The sequence below is a fragment of the Schistocerca piceifrons genome, chromosome 7, assembly GCF_021461385.2.
Source record: "Schistocerca piceifrons isolate TAMUIC-IGC-003096 chromosome 7, iqSchPice1.1, whole genome shotgun sequence".
Lineage (NCBI taxonomy): Eukaryota > Metazoa > Arthropoda > Insecta > Orthoptera > Acrididae > Schistocerca > Schistocerca piceifrons.
The window spans coordinates 177,701,489-177,722,161 of NC_060144.1; the positions used below are offsets into that span (position 1 = coordinate 177,701,489).

The 20,673-nt window shown below is 43.5% G+C and overlaps 1 protein-coding gene across 1 annotated transcript in view; it reads left to right on the forward strand.

Annotated features, from left to right (window-relative positions):
- The first annotated feature begins 9,111 nt into the window (after positions 1–9,111).
- The window catches only part of LOC124805074 (insulin-like growth factor-binding protein complex acid labile subunit), a 584,744-nt gene continuing 573,182 nt past the window's right edge, over positions 9,112–20,673 (forward strand). The window contains exon 1 of the mRNA XM_047265506.1: positions 9,112–9,297. The gene's annotated coding sequence lies outside the window, so the exon portion shown is untranslated. The remainder of the gene's footprint in view (positions 9,298–20,673) is intronic.

The following is a 20,673-nucleotide window of genomic DNA, read 5'->3' on the forward strand; positions in this document are numbered from 1 at the left end:
GAGCTCTGATTTCCCTTATTTTATCGTGGGGATCGTTCCTCGCTATGTAAGTCGGCGTCAACAAAATATTTTTGCATTCGGAGAAGAAAGTTGGAGACTGGAGTTTCTTGAGAAGATTCCGTTGCAACGAAAAACACCTTTCTTTTAATCATGACCAGCCCAAATCCTGTATCATTTCTGTGACACTCTATCCTATATTTCGCTATAATACAAAACGTGCTGCCTTTCTTTGAACTTTTTCGATGTACTCCGCAGTCATATCTGGTAAGGATCCCACACCGCGCACCAGTATTCTAAAAGAGGACGGACAAGCGTAGTGTTGGCAGTCTCCTTATTAGACCTGTTACATTTTCTAAGGGTCCTGCCAATGAAAATGAAACGCAGTATTTGGTTAGCCTTCCCCACAACATTTTCTATGTGTTCCTTCCAATTTAAATTGTTTGTAATTGTAATACCTAGGAATTTAGTAGAATTTACGGCTTTTAGATTAGACTGATTTATCGTGTAACCGAAGTTTAACGAATTCCTTTTAGCACTCATGTGGATGACCTCACACTTTTCATTATTTAAGGTCAACTGCCACTTTTCGCACCATTCGGATATCTTTTCTAAATCGTTTTGCAGTTTGTTTTGATCTTCTGATGACTTTATTACTCGATGAACGATAGCGTCCAGCGTCACCTGCAAACAACCTAAGACGGCTGCTCAGAGTGTCTCCCAAATATATAGGTAAGGAACAGCAAATGGCCTATAACACTACCTTGGGGAACGCCAGAAATCACTTCTGTTTTACTCGATGATTTTCCGTCAGTTACTACGAACTGTGACCTCACTGACAGGAAATCACAAATCCAGTCACATAACTAAGACGATATTCCATAAGCACGCAATTTCACTACGAGCCGCTTGTGTGGTACGGTGTCAAAAGCCTTCCGAAAATCCAAAAATACAGAATCGATCCGAAATCCCTTATCAACAGCACTCAACACTTTATGTGAATAAAGAGATAGTTGTGTTCCACAGGAACGATGTTTTCTAAACCCAAGTTGACTGTGTGTCAATATACAGTTTTCTTCGAGGTAATTCATAATGTTCGAACACACTATATGTTCCAAAATCCCGCTGCTTATTGACGTTAACGATATGGGCCCGTAATTTAGTGGATTACTCCTACTACCTTTCTTCATATTGGTGTGACCTGTGCAACTTTTCAGGCTTTGGGTACGGATCTTTCGTAGAGCGAACGTTTGTATATGATTGTTAAGAATGGAGCTAATGCATCAGCATACTCCGAAAGGAACATAATTGGTATACAATCTGGACGAGGAGACTTGCTTTTATTGTTTTGAGTTGTTTCACTACTCCGAGGATATTTACTTCTACGTTGCTCATGTAGGCAACTGTTCTCGATTCGAATTCTGGAATATTTACTTCTTCTTCTTTTGTGAAGGCATTTCGGAAGGCTGTGTTTAGTAACTCTGCTTTGTCAGCACTGTCTTCGATAGCATCTCCATTGCTATCGCGCAGAGAAGGTATTGATTATTACTTGCCGCTAATATACTTCACATACAACCAGAATCGCTTTGGATTTTCTGCCAGGTTTCGAGGCAAAATTTCGTCTTGTAAACTGTTATAAGCACTTCGCATTGAAGTCCGCGCTAAATTTCGCCAATCTTGGGGATTTCGCGTCTGTTTGAATTTGGAATGTTTGTTTCGTTGTTTCTGCAACAATGTTTTAACCCTATTTGTGTACCAAGGAGGATCAGCTCCGTCGGTTGTTAATTTATTTGGTATAAATCTCTTAATTGCTTCCGATACTATTTCTTTGAATTTAAGCCACATCTGGTCTACACTTATATTATTAATTTGGAATGAGTGGAGATTGTCTCTCAGGGAGGCGCCAAGTGAATTTTTATCTGCTTTCTTGAATAGGTTTATTTTACGATTTTTTCGAGGATTTGGGGATTACAATATTCAATCTTGCTACGACAACCCTGTGTTCACTAATCCCTGAATCACCATTATGCCACCTTACTGGGAAGGCCTGTATGCCCGTACGATACCACTCTACACGAGTCTACGTCGGAGCCAACGTCTTGCTGCACTACTTAATAAACGATGTTCGACGAAAATTTGTCGCGATCAGTCTCTAACGCGCAAGTCAATTTCGCAAAGATGATCCTTCGTTTCTGGACTTATGATAGGCTACGAGGAACGCAACGGGCACACACCTTTGAGTACCCCAACTGGTGGACGAGTGTGTCAGCACTACCAACATAGGCGTCCAGTTGAGCAGCGAGATGTTTTATTTCGATCTGCCGGTCTGGTTGAATGAGTGTCCGCACGTTCCAGTTTAGCAGGAGTCACAGCTCTGAGTGGTCGGCTGGCACTCTGGAGATCGGACAGGTTTGCGCGAGCTTGTCGCCATGATGACAAACGTCTCGTCCAACGGATCACCGAGCTTTTCTCCACTGCCATGTCTCGGTAGACATTATGTAAGTTCCTCTGAACATCTACGATGCCCTGTTTTTCTGGCAAGCTCTCTGCTTGGATGTCACTTCCGTTAAAAACGCCATTTTGAAGTCTACGTGGAGTGCACCTACCTATTGGAACTCTAGGGTCTTAAACGGAATATTCCACAATGTGCCACAACCGAACCGAAATTTGGGCGAGAAAAAAATCTTGTATTACTTATTGGACGCTCCCACCAATAAAAACAATGTATCAAACAACCGTTGTTCTGCTACCAGACAGACATTAACCAGTATCGTTACCTTTCTTGTATTTTTGTTCTTTATAGAGATTTAAATAGCAGCACACCTTTTTTAGATAGCACCTTACATTTTGCGTTCAGTAATCCACTTCCAGTTCTCAAGTCTTGTTCGAAACGTATCACAGGGTGAAAGATGTCCATCAGATCTCCCGCACAATAAGTATTTTTGTCATATGATTTCTGCCATCCCTCGCTATCTAATTATGGCTGTAGGTGACGTCGAAGAAAGAGGAGAGTCTCCGTCTGTCTCTTCTGTCTATGTCCGCCACGGTAGCTGAGAGGTTTGACGGATTGAAGTCATATGGGCCCTGGTTCGATTTCCGGTTGGCTTGGGGATTTTCTCCGTTCAGGGACTGGGTGTTGTGCTGTCTTCATCATAATTTCATCCCCATCCGACCCGCAGGTCGCCCAATGTGGCGTCTAATGGAATAAGACCTGCACCAAGGCGGCCGGACCTGCCCCCCAAGAGGCCTCCCGGCCAATGACCCCAAACGCTAATTTCCATTTTATTCTGTCTATTGTTAAGAAGTATCAGCAATATTCCCGTTCCCCTGTCCCCATCTGTATGTAGATATGAGTGTATGACAGAATGTACTGAGCATGTTTTCTATTTCTCTTCCTCCTATCCTGTGTGTACGTAGATACGAAAGTAGGATTAGACTGAGCGTATTTTCTTGTCGGTGATAGGGATGCGTCTTTTGCTAATCCCGGTTTGCCAATCCTTGAATATTTGTGGGTGGACATAATGGTTAATCGACCCGACAGGTGCAGTGATCAAGGTTAGCTAGGGTGAGCTAAGTCTGTTTGGAGATATCTCCCCCCCTCTACTGTTCTGTGCGGCTAGTGAATGGTTTTCGGCTGGAAACGGCACTTTTCGGCGCGGAGTCTAAGTAAAACAGACCAGGGTCCTATCAACTCTATATTTGGTTTCATGAAGATATTACTGTGGTGCATTACTATTCTGTGTAATGATTTTTTTTCCGTCAGTATGAACGCGCTAGTTGAAGTTCTAGTTATGAAATATGGGTAAATTATGTACTTATGCGATTGCCTTGTGTGCTGAACCAGTGGCCACTTGTGGTGATCACACAATGGAATTATAAGGGTGCTTGAAATTTATCACAGCAAATTTACCATCAGCTTTTAGTAAACGCTGTTCATGTTGGAACGGAATTCGCGTTAGTTTTGGATGTTACAAGACCTAGGGAGTTTGTGTCATTGTGCCTTTGTGTGGGTGTCATTTGCACGTGCACGCTCGTAAAGATCACATTGAGGGGGGAGAATTCATTAGCAAATGGCTCTATTATTCAAGCTGTTCGTACTGTGCAATTCATTGTGTAATTCTATGTCGTTATGCTACACATTTCTTTGTGATAGTTCAATGATGACCAACCACGTATCCTTCAGACAAACCATAGGATCTTGTAGTCCAAATAATTAAATTGATCTCCCCCTCGGTGCCAATCGATGAAGCATCGGAAAACATATTTGAGTTACGCTGTTTTCAAAATATATTGGGGATCCTTGAACATTTAATCTGTTGCAGCAGTTGTACGGCTCTGTCGACCGCACCAGAGTGTTGCTTGCCAAGAAATCTTTTCTGAGTTGCGTGCCGAGTGTGTGCACGATTGAGTGTTTCTTTCATGAATTTTCGCCCCAACTTTTCTATAATGCCTATGATGCTCACAATGATCTCCTGTGTTGAGGAGACTGCAATTCCTCTAACATTTAATGATGATTTGTCTGTTGATGAATAGTGTGTGATTTGTGCAGTGCAACTTGCCTGTTTAGCGATTAATAAATCCCATATGGGAAGTCTCTGACAACTGTTTCACGAACCCACTAATCTAATGAATTCGTAGCAATCTGTGACCACCATTTTACGAACTCCCTAATTCAATTGCCGCCATAATTTAATGGTCTGCATGCGAAATTCACGCTTGTGTAAATGTCATAGATTCCGATTCAGTAAGTTTAACGTGGGCACGCCGGCCGCGCTGGTCTCGCGGTTCTAGGCGCGCAGTCTGGAACCGTGCGACCGCTACCGTCGCAGGTTCGAATCCTGCCTCGGGCATGGATGTGTGTGATGTCCTTAGGTTAGTTAGGTTTAAGTAGTTCTAAGTTCTAGGGGACTTATGACCACAGCAGTTGAGTCCCATAGTGCTCAGAGCCATTTGAACCATTTTTTTAACGTGGGCACACTGATGAAAGTAAATATTATTACGGATCTATTTCCAGGTGCTATGAGGAATTAAATAATAAGTCGTCATCCATTGCTAGCCAGTAATTGAATCATTGATCTCATTAGTATATTTAGGAAGCCCCTTTCACCATTTGGTAAACGTACGTTTGACGCGTTTGGGAAACACAATCAGATTAAGTTAAAGCTGCATTACATCACAGTCCGTCCTCAGAAAATTTGTATTTCGCTCTTCGTACAACAAGTATCTTATCCATGCCGACCCTGTTGTGATGTTATTAAAAACGTAACTCAAAACTGACTTTGAGTCTCTTATACTAGTACACGGTGGAGGTATCTGGGCTTCAAACTTCCTGTTCCCTGAAGCATTACATCACAGTCCATCCTCAGGAAATTTGTATTTCGCTCTTCATACAACAAGTATCTTATCCATGGCGACCCTGTCGTGATGTTATTAAAAACGCAACTCAGTCCTAGACTCTGAACTACTTAAACCTAACTAACCTAAGGACATCACACAAATCCATGCCCTAGGCAGGATTCGAACCTGCGACCTTAGCAACAGTGCGGTTCTGGACTGAAGCGCCCAGAACCGCTCGGCCACTTTTTTTCTGAACAAAAATTTATTCGGGGTGATCGAGATAAATGGAACACCCTGTACCTTACGAAATTCGTCAGAAAAATGCGATATAGCCTCACTGGTCCAAACACTAGTTACCTCCTTTTAAAGGAGCACACTACACGCTTTCGAGTCCTGTTGTGGTACCAATCGGCCATGTGAGCATCTGCCGATAATATAGATGATGGGAGTGCAGTGGTGTTTCAGTTTAGGGTTCCGTTCCTCAATCAGTATAAACTTAACCGTTGTAAAATCACTTTGTTGTCTGTCTATCTGCCTGCCTGCAGTGCTGACTGCCCGTCCGATTGTTAAGACACCTTTTTTTCTAGAGTGAGTAGACGTACCAAGCTGAAATTTTCCGCAGGTACTAAAGTCTATGGTGCCTTAGTATCGCAGAAAAAAGGTAGGTTATAAGTTCAAATGTTCAAATGTGTGTGAAATCCTATGGGACTTAACTGCTAAGGTCATTAGTCCCTAAGCTTACACACTACTTAACCTAAATTAGCCTAAGGACAAACATACACACCCATGCCCGAGGGAAGACTCGAACCTCCGCCGGAACTAGCCGCACAGTCCATGACTGCAGCGCCCCAAACCGCTCGGCTAATCCCGCGCGGCTAGGTTGTAGGTCAAGCTCCGGTGTCGTCGATAGTCGATATTGTAACACGGAGGCCGACCACCGCAAAGATGCTGCACGTCCAAGCAGCATCACCGGTGGCGCCAATCCGGTCAAAATGCGAGACACTCTTTCCGGAGTTGCCAGACGCCGCCGCAGCGTACCTGTTATGCAATACGGCCGCTAGGGCCAGGAGAGACACTTCTGTGTGACATCTTGAATAATAACCGCTTGGTTGCTCTTGTATATAACTCATTTAGCGACCGGCTTCGTAGCTTAGAAACCACATCATCAGATTACGTCCGCCAAATTACAAAAATTGTGGTCGAGTTATAATTGTAATGAATAGTGTGAAACAGAGAAAATTACTTACATGTTGAATAGTGACATTAAAGTAGCAACATGGGTAGGACCGAAAATTCCAAGTTTGTGAATAAATAACGCAATTATAGGATCGTAACGTGAGCCGAAAACATGACTCCACGGATTGTCAAGCTTGCCTAAATTTTGTTTGAAAACTATAAGAACCGTCAAGAAATATCCTCCCAATTTAATGTGATAAATGACCAGTAATGGGCTAGAACACCCAGTCAAAAATAAAAATTAATAACAAACACCATGAATCCAAACGGACGACAATAGGCCGAACATAAACGTTGCACCATTATGTACAGGGGCACAATCTACCCGCAGTACCTAAACATGAAAGTGTAAGAGTATTAACAAAAACTTAAAGACAGAATAAAGACGGTAACTTACGGAGAAATTTGTGTGAAAATTACATACTATAAATACAGCAGACCGCAGTGCGTAGAGATATAAGCCGGAAAGTGTTTAGTTATGGACTGAATGATAAGCGGTGTCGATGGCGGAACTTGGATCTGCATGTGCGGTATGTGGCAATTGGCGTGGCATGTTTACATTCGTAGACGAAAAATGTTAGGATCCTGCCCCAGATAACGTAATGGAACAATTACAGGTGACAAAGAACCATGAGCAGAAAATAATTCGATTTTTCTTGTGTTAACTAAGCACCTACTGAGAATAGTACTGGCAAAAAATCTTCATCAGATTACGACATATAATTTATTTTTTGAACTTGAGCATCTTGTAAGAAAAAAGCGGTAACTAAACAAAGCATCCATTTTAGTGAACAATAGTAAAATAATGCTTAAATACACTAGTGGCCATTAAAACTGCCACATTAAGAAGAAATGCAGATGATAAACGGGTATTCATTGGACAGATATATTATACTAGAACTGACATGTGATTACATTTTCACACAATTTGGGTGCATAGATCTTGAGAAATCAGTACCCAGAACAACGATCTCTGGCTGTAATAACGGCCTCGATACGCCTGGCAATTGAGTCAAACAGGAGTTGGATGGTGTGTACAGGTACAGCTGCCCTTGCAGCTTCAACACGATACCACAGTTCATCAAGAGCAGTGACTGGCGTATTGTGACGAGCCAGTTGCTGGGCCAACATTGACCAGACGTTTTCAGTTGGTGAGAGATCTGGAGAATGTGCTGGCCACAGGACCTGCAACATGCGGTCGTGCATTATCCTGCTGAAATGTGGGGTTTCGTAGGGATCGAATGAAGGGTGCAGCCACGGGTCGTAACACGTCTGAAATGTAACGTCCACTGTTCAAAGCGCCGTCAATGCGAACAAGAGGTGACCGAGACGTGTAACCAGTGGCACTCCATACCATCACGCCGGGTGATCCGCCAGTATGGTGATGACCAATACACGCTTCCAATGTGCGTTCACCGCGATGTCGCCTAACACGGATGCGACCATCATGTTGCTGTAAACAGAACCTGGATTTATCCGAAAAAATGACGTTTTGCCATTCGTTGTTGAGTACACCATCACAGGCGCTCGTGTCTTTGATGCAGCGTCAAGGGAAACCGCAGCCATGGTCTCCGAGATGGTAGTCCATGTTGCTGCAAACGTCGTCGAACTGTTCGTGCAGATGGTTGTTGTCTTACAAACGTCCCCATCTGTTGACTTAGGGATCGAGACGTGGCTGCACGATCCGTTACAGCCATGCGGATAAGATGTCTGTCATCTCGACTACTAGTGATACGAGGCCGTTGGGATCCAGCACGGCGTTCCGTATTATCCTCCTGAACCCTCCGATGCCATATTCTGCCAACAGTCATTAGATCTCGACCAACGCGAGCAGCAATTTCGCGATACGATAATTCGCAATCGCGATAGGCTACAATCCGACCTTTATCAAAGTCGGAAACGTGATGGTACGCATTTGTCCTCCGTACACGACGCATCACAACAACGTTTCACCAGACAACAGCGGTCAACTGCTGTTTGTGTATGAAGAATCGGTTGGAAACTTTCCTCATGTCAGCACGTTGTAGGCGCCGCCACCGGCACCAACCTTGTGTGAATGCTCTGAAAAGCTAATCATTTGCAAATCACAGCATCTTCTTCCTGTCGGTTAAATTTCGTGTCTGTAGCACGTCATCTTCGTGGTGTAGCAACTTTAATGGCCGGTAGTGTAGGACAGACCTGACAAAAAATATTTTGTTATAGATCTGCGTGTACGGAAATCTAGACTATAAGCGAGAAAGTAAGGTATACTGAAACAGTAAAAATACAGTCATTGGTTCGGTACTAAAGAACCCATCACGTGTAGGTGTAGACCATTTGCATTGACATTTTCATTTAAGAAATCAAACTTATCGAGAATGTTACAATAACGTAGATCCACTTGTCCGTTCAGTGTCTGCTCTGAAACTTCTTAATAGATCTCAGTGAGCCGTGGCGGCTCATTTCACTATCGATAACTTTTAACTGGCCCCTCGCCAAGGGTCGCGGATTACTCCCTTCTGCAGTTATCTCTGCCACTCCTAGTCTTCAAAAGCGGCCGCTAGAGTCGCGTCTATAGAGAGAGAGGCATCCGAGGAGCGCAGTCCAGGCTGATAACGGGTAGTTTTCGCAAAGTGAGGAGCCGAAGGCAACAGTACTGGGAGAAACGGACACGCCGTGCGGATCGGCGCGACGTTTTTTCCGGGTCGTCGTTCGCTCTTCTTCGCTAGGACAGGGCAGAAGGCAAAGGTCTGTTTTCTTACGTTGTGCGCAACAAGTTGACCAGCTCTGAGCAGGCATTTTGAACAGATGTTCGTGTTTATGTTCGTCTTGTCATCATGCAAGGCTTGTTATCTGACTCTGTGGTTCTAGGACTAGAGTACTGCCCGTTCGGCTTTGTGTCTTGTCTTAATCTGCTGGTCAGCGTTCTCAAATGTTCAAAATGTTCATATGTGTGTGAATTCCTAAGGGATCAAACCGCTGACGTCATCGGTCCCTATACTTGCACACTACTTAGATTATCTTATGCTAAGAACAACATACGCCCATGCCCGAGGGAGGACACGAACCTCCCGCAGGAGGGGCCGCGCAATCCGTGACATGGCGCCTCAAACCGGCCAGCCACATGGTGCAGCGCCAGCGTTCTCTCTCTACCTCGAAATAGAAAAATTGCCACGGTTAATTGATAATGTTGTTATGGTTACGTAATGTACCCAGTTATATCAGGGGCCTGTGTCTTATCTAGTTAAAAAAAAAATGTTTTCTTTTACATTATTATGCAAGTGAATCAGAACTTTCTAAGTTTTAATAGTTGTTTTCACGATGTTTTAGAAGTAGGCGGTCTGTCTGGTGTTGATGTTATCCAGCTCTCTTAAGCATGTTGTGAGCCCCAGCTAATGGCAAGACCCTAGCGGGTTGTTTAATATATTCCTTCCGGGAAGAAATTTAGTTTCCGTTCTGTAGTTCTCTTTTAGGGAAGATAATTCCTTAGGGCATATCATCTTATTGGAAACACTGTATGGGTGCAATCATGGTTAAAGCATAACTTTGCTTGTAGTATAATCCACCCAGACACTTATAATTCCTAATATTAACAGTGCTTATTAAGTTGGTGGGAGAATGTCTCGTGTCGGCGGCTTCTTGCCGCGTGGGCACGGCTGACATGCGGACGTGTGCACGGCTCTCGAGCATTTCCCAGCTCGGCTTGCTGTTTGTCTGCAGTTCCGCGTCCTCCTTGTTTGTGCTCAAGCTGGGTATCTTACGTTATCTGACTTGCACTGTAAATGAAATTTTACTGTGGTTCAAGAAGCCTTCGATAAACGGACTTAACCCAATAAGTTTTCCCATTAATGTTTAATACACATTGTATCTTGTTCTAAGTTTATTGTAAATTTTTCGTTGTAGACCTCTGGGGGACGGGGACGGGGGGTAGTCTGCCTAATGTCTTAAAGAAATTTATTTGGAAGTGTTTCAATTATTTTCATTCGCTGGTTTATTTCAAATGGTTTAACTCAAAAATTAAAAAAAAACCATAATTTTAAGATCTTATTTCTTCAATTTCTTTAACGTTGCTGTTATTATTGTAATTTAACGGCTGTCTGATTCATCATTATGAACGCCTCTAATGGGAAAATTAACTTCAAATTTCTTGCCTGTTTTTCGAAGGGGACCTGTTGTTAAGAAATTGTATAAAAATAAATGTTGTTGTCCAAGGATAAATGACGTTAACTAAGAGGCCCGGTACCTTCCATGTCATTTCGGTGATCCTGGTAATTCCGGACCTATTTCACTCATTTTCTCAACAATGTTAATTGTGTTCCCATTATTTTCTTGATGTAAAATGGTCAAGTTTGAGGGCGCATCACTAGCCGTATTCCCTTGTTCCCGAAAAGGACGCTTTGTGCCGATCTACAATCCGAACCGTTAAGATGTTCCTCATGATGATGATGATGTCCCATTCTCCGAGGAGCGTAGGGGACGACGCGGGAGACCCGCACCGCTGTACCAGGCAGGCTCCTAGCGGAGGTGGTTTGCCATTGCCTTCCTCCTACCGTAACGGGGATGATGAAGACACCCAGTCATCTCGAGGTAGGAAAAATACCTGACCCCGTCGGGAATCGAACCCAGGAGCCCGTACGAGGAAAGCGAGAACGCTACCGCAAGACCACGAGCTGCGAACAGATGTTCCTTAAGCCTAATGTTAAAACTGCAGGCATTTTGCCCACTACACCATTTTCAACAATCGTTTCACGCATTCTGTTCAGGCCCTTTGCAGCAAATTTATAACTTGTAGATTGTTCTCTATACCTACACCTCTCTCCCACTTCATTAGGGATAAAAAAGGAAGGTTCGATATGTTGTTCCCTTATGGCTATCAGCCAGTCGAATGCCTACGGTTTTTCCTTCATACAAGATAGCCCTGTGTGAGTTCCGGCTTGGGCTATGTCTCCAGTGAGTCCGGAGTCGACAGTTCATCACTCTGCCGAGCTACTAACATTTGTGTTTAGAGAGTGTGTTAATTTGTGTCCTACATATAAGTGCTGACTGTGCTGACACATTCAGACTCCGAAATACAGAGTCGGCATTTGACGCAGCTCTCTGTCTGCGGCTGATTCTTGTCTATCAAGAGTTCTATTTGTATATATCGTTCCACGTATGCATACTCCAGTCACATCAGCGCGAAGGAAGTGCTGTGCATCAATTCTCGCAGTCAGTTTTAAACCATCATACAAATAATTGCTCCCATATAATGCCATGTTCTTTATTTTCAAGGAATTAAATAGTAACTGGAAAAATGTGCTTTGTTTTTAATAGACTGTGATTTGTTTGCTCTTGGTGATGGAACAAAAACATTTTATTTGCTGCTTATCGCATAATAAATTGAACACAAATGATGTGAATCTTCTGGAACTTTGCAGTCCTACCCATTCGCAGCTTATAATTATGTGAAATATCATCGTTGTAGCTACGATCCTTACGGGGTCCAGCAGCCGGAGAGGTCTCTCTCACACCCCATATACCAATCATTCCAACCGATTTACCCATTTATTTTAAACGAGATCAATTCGAAATCAACGTTTCCTTTCCTGTAACAACAATAATGCTTAAGGTAAAAGAGGGTGGAAGGGAAAGAGGGGTCGAGGGGGAACAGGAAATGGACAGAGTGAGGGGGAAGGAGGAGTTCGACAAAGAAGGGGAAGAGGCAGATGGAGAGAAGGAGGGAAAGATGGATAAAGATAGGGTGGTGGAGATGGACGATGGAGGAGCAAAAGGTGGATAAAGAGGGGCGTGGTAGGAGGAGCTGGACACAGAGAGGGACGAGGAGGAGGTTAGGACGTGTATTCAGGTCCTGCACTTATTTAGCAATAGCGAGGAACTGCCTGTCTCCCCAGTCTCTTATGCCATTTTTGATGGTAATATGTTTGTTCAAGTGGATTTGGAGATGTTTGGCGGATTCCGTCCAAGGAATGCCTTCATTGAGTAAAAGCAGAGGTGTCTGTGAATCGTGCTTCTCTCTTGTATAATAATTGCTTGAGTTTTGCTCACATTTATTGTGACCCGTCTTTCTGTAAACGCCACGATTGCGTAAGCCAGACGCGGCTGCCGGAGGTCACAGAAGTCAAGCGATAACTGTATTAATAGATCAAAACTGTTGCATCCTTGAGCCCCCCCGGTTCGTGATGTACCCGTGTCCGGTTAATGGCTGACGCTACAGATCAGTTTGCATGAAGATGAATTTATTTGTGAAAATACAAAGTACAGTCACTAACAAACTTTACATATCCACATACTCCTTTACCTTTAACCCAAATGAACACAGACTCATTTACAGATATTTTTCTCTTATTACGAGTATACAAAGACAATGCAGAAGGCGACGTATAAGCAGATTTACCAAAGTCTTTATTTGCAAGTTATGCCATATGATAGGTACGATAGGAGTTAGTCATGAATTTTCGTTACATTGTTGTCGGTGTATTACACGCTGTATAATCGCCAAAAGAAGCTGTGTTAACTGCTTGTCAAATAACGTTTTGCATCAGCCTTGTTCCCAGAACTCATGCAGATGGACGTTGACTGTGGATATTGTATCACGGACACAGTCCCTCTGACTGTTCAAAGATGACACTAAACCGCCCAAAGATGTAAACAACCATGCATGAGCAGCGCCTATTAGACGGAGGGAGTCCGACAGCCGATCACTTCCAGTAATTCCACCAGGAAGGAGGTACACGGCTTGTGTTGTCTGTAGTTCAACCATGCCTAGACGCTCAATACCGCGGTTCGATCGCCAGGAAGGGCTCTCATCAAGGGAAGTGTCCAGGCGTCTCGGAGTGAACCAAAGCGATGTTGTTCGGACATGGAGGAGATACACAGGTACAGGAACTGTCGATGACAAACCACGCTCAGCCGCCCAAGGGGTACTACTGCAGTTGATAACTGCTACCTAAGGATTATGGTTCGGAGGAACCCTGACAGCAACGCCGTCATGTTGCATAATGCATTTCATGCAGCCACAGGACGTCGTGTTAGGGCTCAAACTGTGCGCAATAGGCTGCACGATGCACAACTTCACTCCCGACGTCCATGGTAAGGTCCATCTTTGCAACCACGAAACCATGCAGCGCGGTATAGATGGGCTCAACAACATGCCGAATGGACCGCTCAGGATTGGCATCAGTTCTCTTCACCGATGAGTGCCACATATGCCTTTAAGCAGACAATCGTCGGAGACTTGTTTCGAGGCAACCCGGTCAAGCTCAACGCCTTAGACACACTGTCCAGAGAGTGCAGCAAGGTGGAGATTCCCTTTTGTTTCGGGGTGGCATTATATGGGACCGACGTACGCCGCTAGTGGTCATGGAAGGCGTCGTAACGGCTGTACGATACGTGAATGCCATCATCCTACCGATGGTGCAACTACATCGGCAGCATATTGGCGAGGCATTCGTCTTCATGGACGACAATTCGCGCCCCCATCGTGCACATCTTGTGGATGCCTTCCTTCAGGATAATGACATCACTCGACCAGAGTGGCCAGCATGTTTTCCAGACACGAACCCTATAGATCATAACTGGGATAGATTGAAAAGGGCTGTTTATGGACGACGTGATCCACCAACCACTCTGAGGGATCTACGCCGAATCGCCGTTGAGGAATGGGAGAATCTGGACCGACAATTGCTTGAAGAACTTGTGGATAGTACGGCACGTCGAATACAGGCATGTGTCAATGCAAGAGGACGTGCTACTGGGTATTAGAGGTACCGGTATGTACAGCAATGTTGACCACCACCACTGAAGGTCTCGCTGTATGGTGGTACAACATGCAATGTGTGGTTTTCATTAGCAATAAAAAGGGCATAAATGATGTTTATGTTGATCTCTATTCCAATTTTCTGTATAGGTTTCGGAACCGAGGTGATGCAAAACTTTTTTTGATATATATCTATATATATAAAATTCTCTTGTCACAGTGTTAGTTGCCATACTCCTCTGAAACGGCTCGATGGATTCTGATGAAATTTTACATATTCGGTAGGTCTGAGAATAGGTCGTAATCTATTTTTCATACCCCCAAGTGATAAGGGTGTTCCTCCTCAAAAATTTTTTTCTTGTTTTTTGGACAGAACTTTTTTTGGTGTGGCATTAATAAATACAACAACCCTAAAGTTTCACCTTTCTACAGCCAACCCCTATTTTTTTACATCGATTTTATTAATTTAATAATTTTCAACCCCAGCCGATCGATTCTGATGTAACCTTACTTGTATAATGCGTACGTCTGAGAATCTGTCGTAATATATTTTTCATACCCCTAAGTGATAAGGGTGGTCCACCCTCAAATACTTTTTCTTATTTTCTATACAGAACAAATTATTTTTATTTTTTTATGATTTGGCATTAAAAAATGCACCCAACCCTAAATTTTCACCCTTCTATCTCCAACCCCTATTTATAATAGCGATTTTAGTTATTTAATAATTTTCAACCCTGGTCGATAACTGATCAATTATCACTTTATCAGTTACCCCCACCAGGTGTCTACCGGTGATGGTCTTTCACTATTCGATACATAGGTAATTGATGAAAACGTACCAAAAGCAACGACTTGAATATCCCTCTTTTAATCGACGCCACTAGACCGAGAAGTTTAACTAGGTAGCATGCGTCATTCGCCAAACCGACATTTAGGCCTAGCGCACACGCATCAATTTTTATCGTACAGAAATATATCGTACGACCAAGTTCCTGTGCTCTCCTTTGCCTCTAAAAGAATTTAATTGTACAATATTTTTACGTGCGATAGAAATCGATGCGTGTGCGCTTGGCCTTACTCATAATACTGACGAACACTTTTCTATATGAAATTGCTGCTATGTTTGTATGCTCATGGACGAGCCGTGTATCAGATGTAATTGTTAAATCCGCGCGATCTACCGTAGAAACGCTAGAACTAGTAGTGGCCGATACTGCCGGACTTTCGCTAAGCTTTTTCTTACTCCGTACACAGTTTTCGGCCATTATTATAAGCAACAAATAAAGATCGTCACACCGCCGATCGAATTTCAGCTGATAAAACTAATAAAATACTGCGTGAAACGATATTGGTACAGTTCAACGCTCTGCAGGGTTTGCAGTTGGAAAACTAGGCGTGGTAAAGTTATGTTGGGCTTGGGTGTGAAGCCAAGTAATGAGCGCCGCACGTAGGGCGCTAAGGAAGACGATGAAAACCAATAGAGAGAGGCAGAGTCATGGTTCAAATGGCTGTGAGCACTATGGGACTTTACATCAGCGATCATCAGTCCCCTAGACTGAGAACTATTTAAACCTAACTAACCTAAGGACATCACACACATGCAAGCCCAACGCAGGATTCGAACCTGCGACCGTAGCAGCAGCGCGGTTCCGGACTGAAGCGTCTAGCATCGCTCGGCCACAACGGCCGGTAGACAGAGTAATGGCGTGAGGTTTGCTGATCATCGAATGTATGGAACTGAGGATTTGAACGACTCACGTACTAACTGTTAACGGAAAAGGTGTGCTAAGGTGGAATAAAGAATGTGTATTTCCAAGTGGTTGAAGCTGTGGCGACTTTACGAGCTATTTATGAGCGTTGAGTAGTTGCTGTGTGATCTGTAAACTACGGGTGAATGTGCTTTTTTACTGAATTACGATGACGAATGAGTGGCTAGTTAATATACTTTTGTGAAGCCATAGCACATACAATACCTGTTATGTGTCTTTCTGTTTAACAAAGTATCGCTTCCCTAGATTCACGAATGGATACTGAGCATTCGAACAAATGTGACAAAAAATTAGTGACTTGCAGTAAATTTAAAATATTAGTCCCACATGGATACTTCTCCATATATTGCTCAGGATTTATTTATACTTTTCAGAAAAGCAAACTGATTAAAATTATTTTATCGCCCATGTGCGTCAATAATCATTTAAATGCTGATTCGTGTAGAATCAATAAAACTGACATGAAAGCTTAGCAAAATAAGTACGCTCACCTTCTTGACACGTTAAGAGGTGGGAAAACATCTTTGCACATTCAGTAAATGTAACGGTGTACGGCACAAGAACCAATACACAGGTTAACGACTTCCTTATGTAACAGAAACAAAATTATTTACTTAGAAGAAAATTTGAAGGCGAAATTATTTGGAGAGTTGTTATACAGGGTGATTTCAAAAGACGCATCAGGTCTTAAATTAATGCATTTCTGAAAGTATGATAAAGCACATTTTCAAGAATCTTACACATCAGTACAAATACTCTGCTCGCTCTGAGTTACACGACAAACCCCTATGTAGTAATCAAGGTCGACCCATGCACGTTCTTGCACAGCGGTGGCCAAAATTTCAGCTCGCGGGCCATACCTATGCCCGCCTGCCTTAGCGCTCAGCCTCTCTTCACATTCCTCCAGCTGCCACGCTGCACTGTCGGAGCACGAGGGGAGGGAAGAGAGAAAACAGCGAACACGCCACATTTAAATGGCAGTACAGTCGTCGTGCATACGACTTCATCTTATATTTCACATCTCTTAACAGCGCAGATCGCAAACAGAACAAATTATCCGTGTTAATTAACTATTTTTGACGCGTTGGTGACATAATATCATGTTATCTGGTACACACTATTGACACACCGACAGACGCAGACGATTTCACACAGTTTCGCAGTCTTGCCACGTCATCGTGACTTATTTAGTTTCATAAGCGAAAAAAGGTCTTTCACACAAATACGTCGCTCGAAATATTGTAGCAGCATTATGCAGACTCGGAAAATGTACCTGAGAAAAGAAATGCAGTGGTCGTGGACAATTTTAAACTAAAAAGATTTGTAACTAAAACTAAAACTGTCCTGCAAGTCAATCAATTTCGTCTTCACATAAACATGGGCGCTTTCAACTGTAACGGCAAACCGTCTCGAAAACAGACGTAAAACTGAGAGTGTCCTCAAAACATTTGTAATACTATCGATGTAATTCTTGCAAGGCCACAATGAATTCTTCAAATCTCGTGCTTTCTTTAAGGCCAGTGAGCTTAGAGAACTGGATTGTCTTTGTCAGAATGGGTCCCTTCTACAGTGTAATTTTCTTATTAAATGCATCCCATCAAATCAGAAAGAAGTTACCTTGCAGTGCCTCACCGTCGGTAGTGTACAGTCAAATCCGCTTAAAATTCGAAGTCTGCGGTCCGTTTCGGATGTTTTAATTTTCGTTCCTCTCGCTTTGTCCTTCATAAATTCAACAATAGCTAGATTTAAATCGAAAAATCGTTCCAGGTATGCCCCTTATCTTAACCAATGTAATTTGCAGTAATATGTGAAGTCTCCATACTCTTCGTTCATCTACATCGGAAACTGTTGCAGCTGAAAATGATGAGATTACTTTCACTGTTATTATATGTCATTAACTTCATACAATTTGGCAAACTTGCCATCAACCAGACAATTTAACCAAAGGGTCACAAATGTCTAATTTAGTGTGTGTAATGCAACACGTGCGGTTCAATCCCTAGACGAGTTTGAGCCAAGACATTACGACGAAGGGGAACCGCATGTGAGGCTGAACATCTTTGGGATGTTAACTCGCACTCCGGAAATTCTTCATTTCCGCATTAGAGCTCGTTTTATACTTCTCTTCATAGTCATATTAAACGCAGGAAACATGCAGAAATAAAATGCACCAGCATTACGTGAAACGTTTTCCTACATGAAATGCTCAAAATATCCTCTTGGTCACAGTATGAAAAACTTTCTTAAACGAAATGTTCAAAACGATAGGACACGCCCATCAAACCGGCTCCTGATTGAATTCTTGGTGTGGAGATATATTTGTGGGAAATCATGTCATCAGTGAAGATTTTCTGTGGACGTTTTGGCCAGCGTTGCTGGTAAATGTTTATTAGAACCTCGTACTCTTCTGCCTTGGCTGAAAGGAGAAAGCTACGATGCTTTCGTAGATAACACTCTACCTATTCTAATACATGTTCTTGAGCAATGCTGCGGTTCGCGTTGGTGCTGTTTGTAAGTTTCCGCCCTCTGTTGGAGGCCAGACCGCATCGTTTAGTTGACATGGTTGCGGTTGTTTATCTTCTTCTCGTGTTGGTTCAAATCGCTCTGAGCACTATGGGACTCAACTTCTGAGGTCATTAGTCCCCTAGAACTTGGAACTAGTTAAACCTAACTAACCTAAGGACAACACACACATCCATGCCCGAGGCAGGATTCGAACCTGCGACCGTAGCAGTTGTGCGGTTCCAGACTGCAGCACCTAGAACCGCACGGCCACTTCGGCCGGCTCTTCTCGTGTTGACTGGGGCCACATGGATTCGGTAACGTTGCCTGTCCGCTAGTGGCAGCAGCGGTGGTTATCGATATGTGGTAACTGTGGTCCTATCTTCGGGGCGACATCGTGTTTCTTCCAGGTCGTGTCAGTGTGCAGTTCGGTTGGGGACTCAGGAGGAGCCAGGTCCGCGCATTGCGCGAACACGCCGGGACCGCTGGCAGCGCGCATGGACTGCCGGATCGAAGGCCTGTGAACACGAGGGTGCACGACCTCGTCGTAAACCGGATCCTGCAAGCTTTAATTTGAATGCTTTTGGATTCAAGTAGAGAAACCTCCACCATTGTGAGATCTTGCGATTCTCCTGTGACTTGGGTTCGTGTTACTGCTTGTAGTGTTGCCGAGGTGAAGGGCAGCGAGTCGAGCGCTTGGGGAAGGCGGATGTGATTAGCTTTCCTGGACATCTAATTACTATTTATTGTGTTCAGTTTGTTACTATTTGTTAAGTTCAACCAGCGGTATATTTAATGCCCCAGTTACCTGCCCTGAGGGTTACTGTATGTAACGGCAGTGTACGTTTCCTCGTCTTGCCACTGCTGCCCGGTGAGGCATTTAGTTTTGACAGCTTTCTTGATTGTAGGTTGGTTGACGATCCTTCTAGTCTGGTGGTAGTGTTTCCTTTCTCGTTCCAGGCGCTCTAAGCACAGTATTCTGCGGGCGAAATCCAGACTGCCAGTTCCGGCTTTAGCGTATTTTTACATCTTTGCGTTTGGTTTATTGGACGTCACGTAGCCTCAGCAAGATTATCATTAGTTATTCGTTAGACTGCCAGTAGTATGAGTTACCATCTTGTGAAGTGAATGCAACTCTTGGCTGCCTATCTCATCACTCGCGAAAGTGTTTGGTTCAAATGGCTCTGAGCACTATGTGACTTAACATCTGAGGTCATCAGTCCCCTAGAACTTACAAGGGACCCTTCCCATCGCACCCCCCTCAGATTTAGTTATAAGTTGGCGCAGTGGATAGGCCTTGAAAAACTGAACACAGATCAATCGAGAAAACAGGAAGAAGTTGTGTGGAAGGATGAAAAAAATAAGCAAAATATACAAACCGAGTAGTCTATGCACAAGATATGCAACAACAAGGAGAAGACAATGGTTCATGTCTTCCTTCGAGTGAAAAATTTAATTTTTTATTTTCAGGCAGTTATTATCTGTCCGTCCGTCCGTCTGATGCGATCACTTTTTGGGGGTGATTATCACATCCACAAGAGAACCTAAATCGGGCAAGGTAGAAGAATCTTTCTACCCATTCGTCAAGTGTACAAGTTAGGCGGGTCGACAACATATGCCGTCACCAGTGTCGTGTAGAATACAGGGTGATTCAAAAAGAATACCACAACTTTAGGAATTTAAAACTCTGCAACGACAAAAGGCAGAGCTAAGCACTATCTGTCGGCGAATTAAGGGAGCTATAAAGTTTCATTTAGTTGTACATTTGTTCGCTTGAGGCGCTGCTGACTAGGCGTCAGCGTCAGTTGATGCTAAGATGGCGACCGCTCAACAGAAAGCTTTTTGTGTTATTGAGTACGGCAGAAGTGAATCGACGACAGTTGTTCAGCGTGCATTTCGAACGAAGTATGGTGTTAAACCTCCTGATAGGTGGTGTATTAAACGTTGGTATAAACAGTTTACAGAGAATGGGTGTTTGTGCAAAGGGAAAAGTTCTGGACGGCCGAGAACGAGTGATGAAAATGTAGCACGCATCCAGCAAGCATTTGTTCGCAGCCCAGGAAAATCAACTCGCAGAGCTAGCAGAGAGCTGCA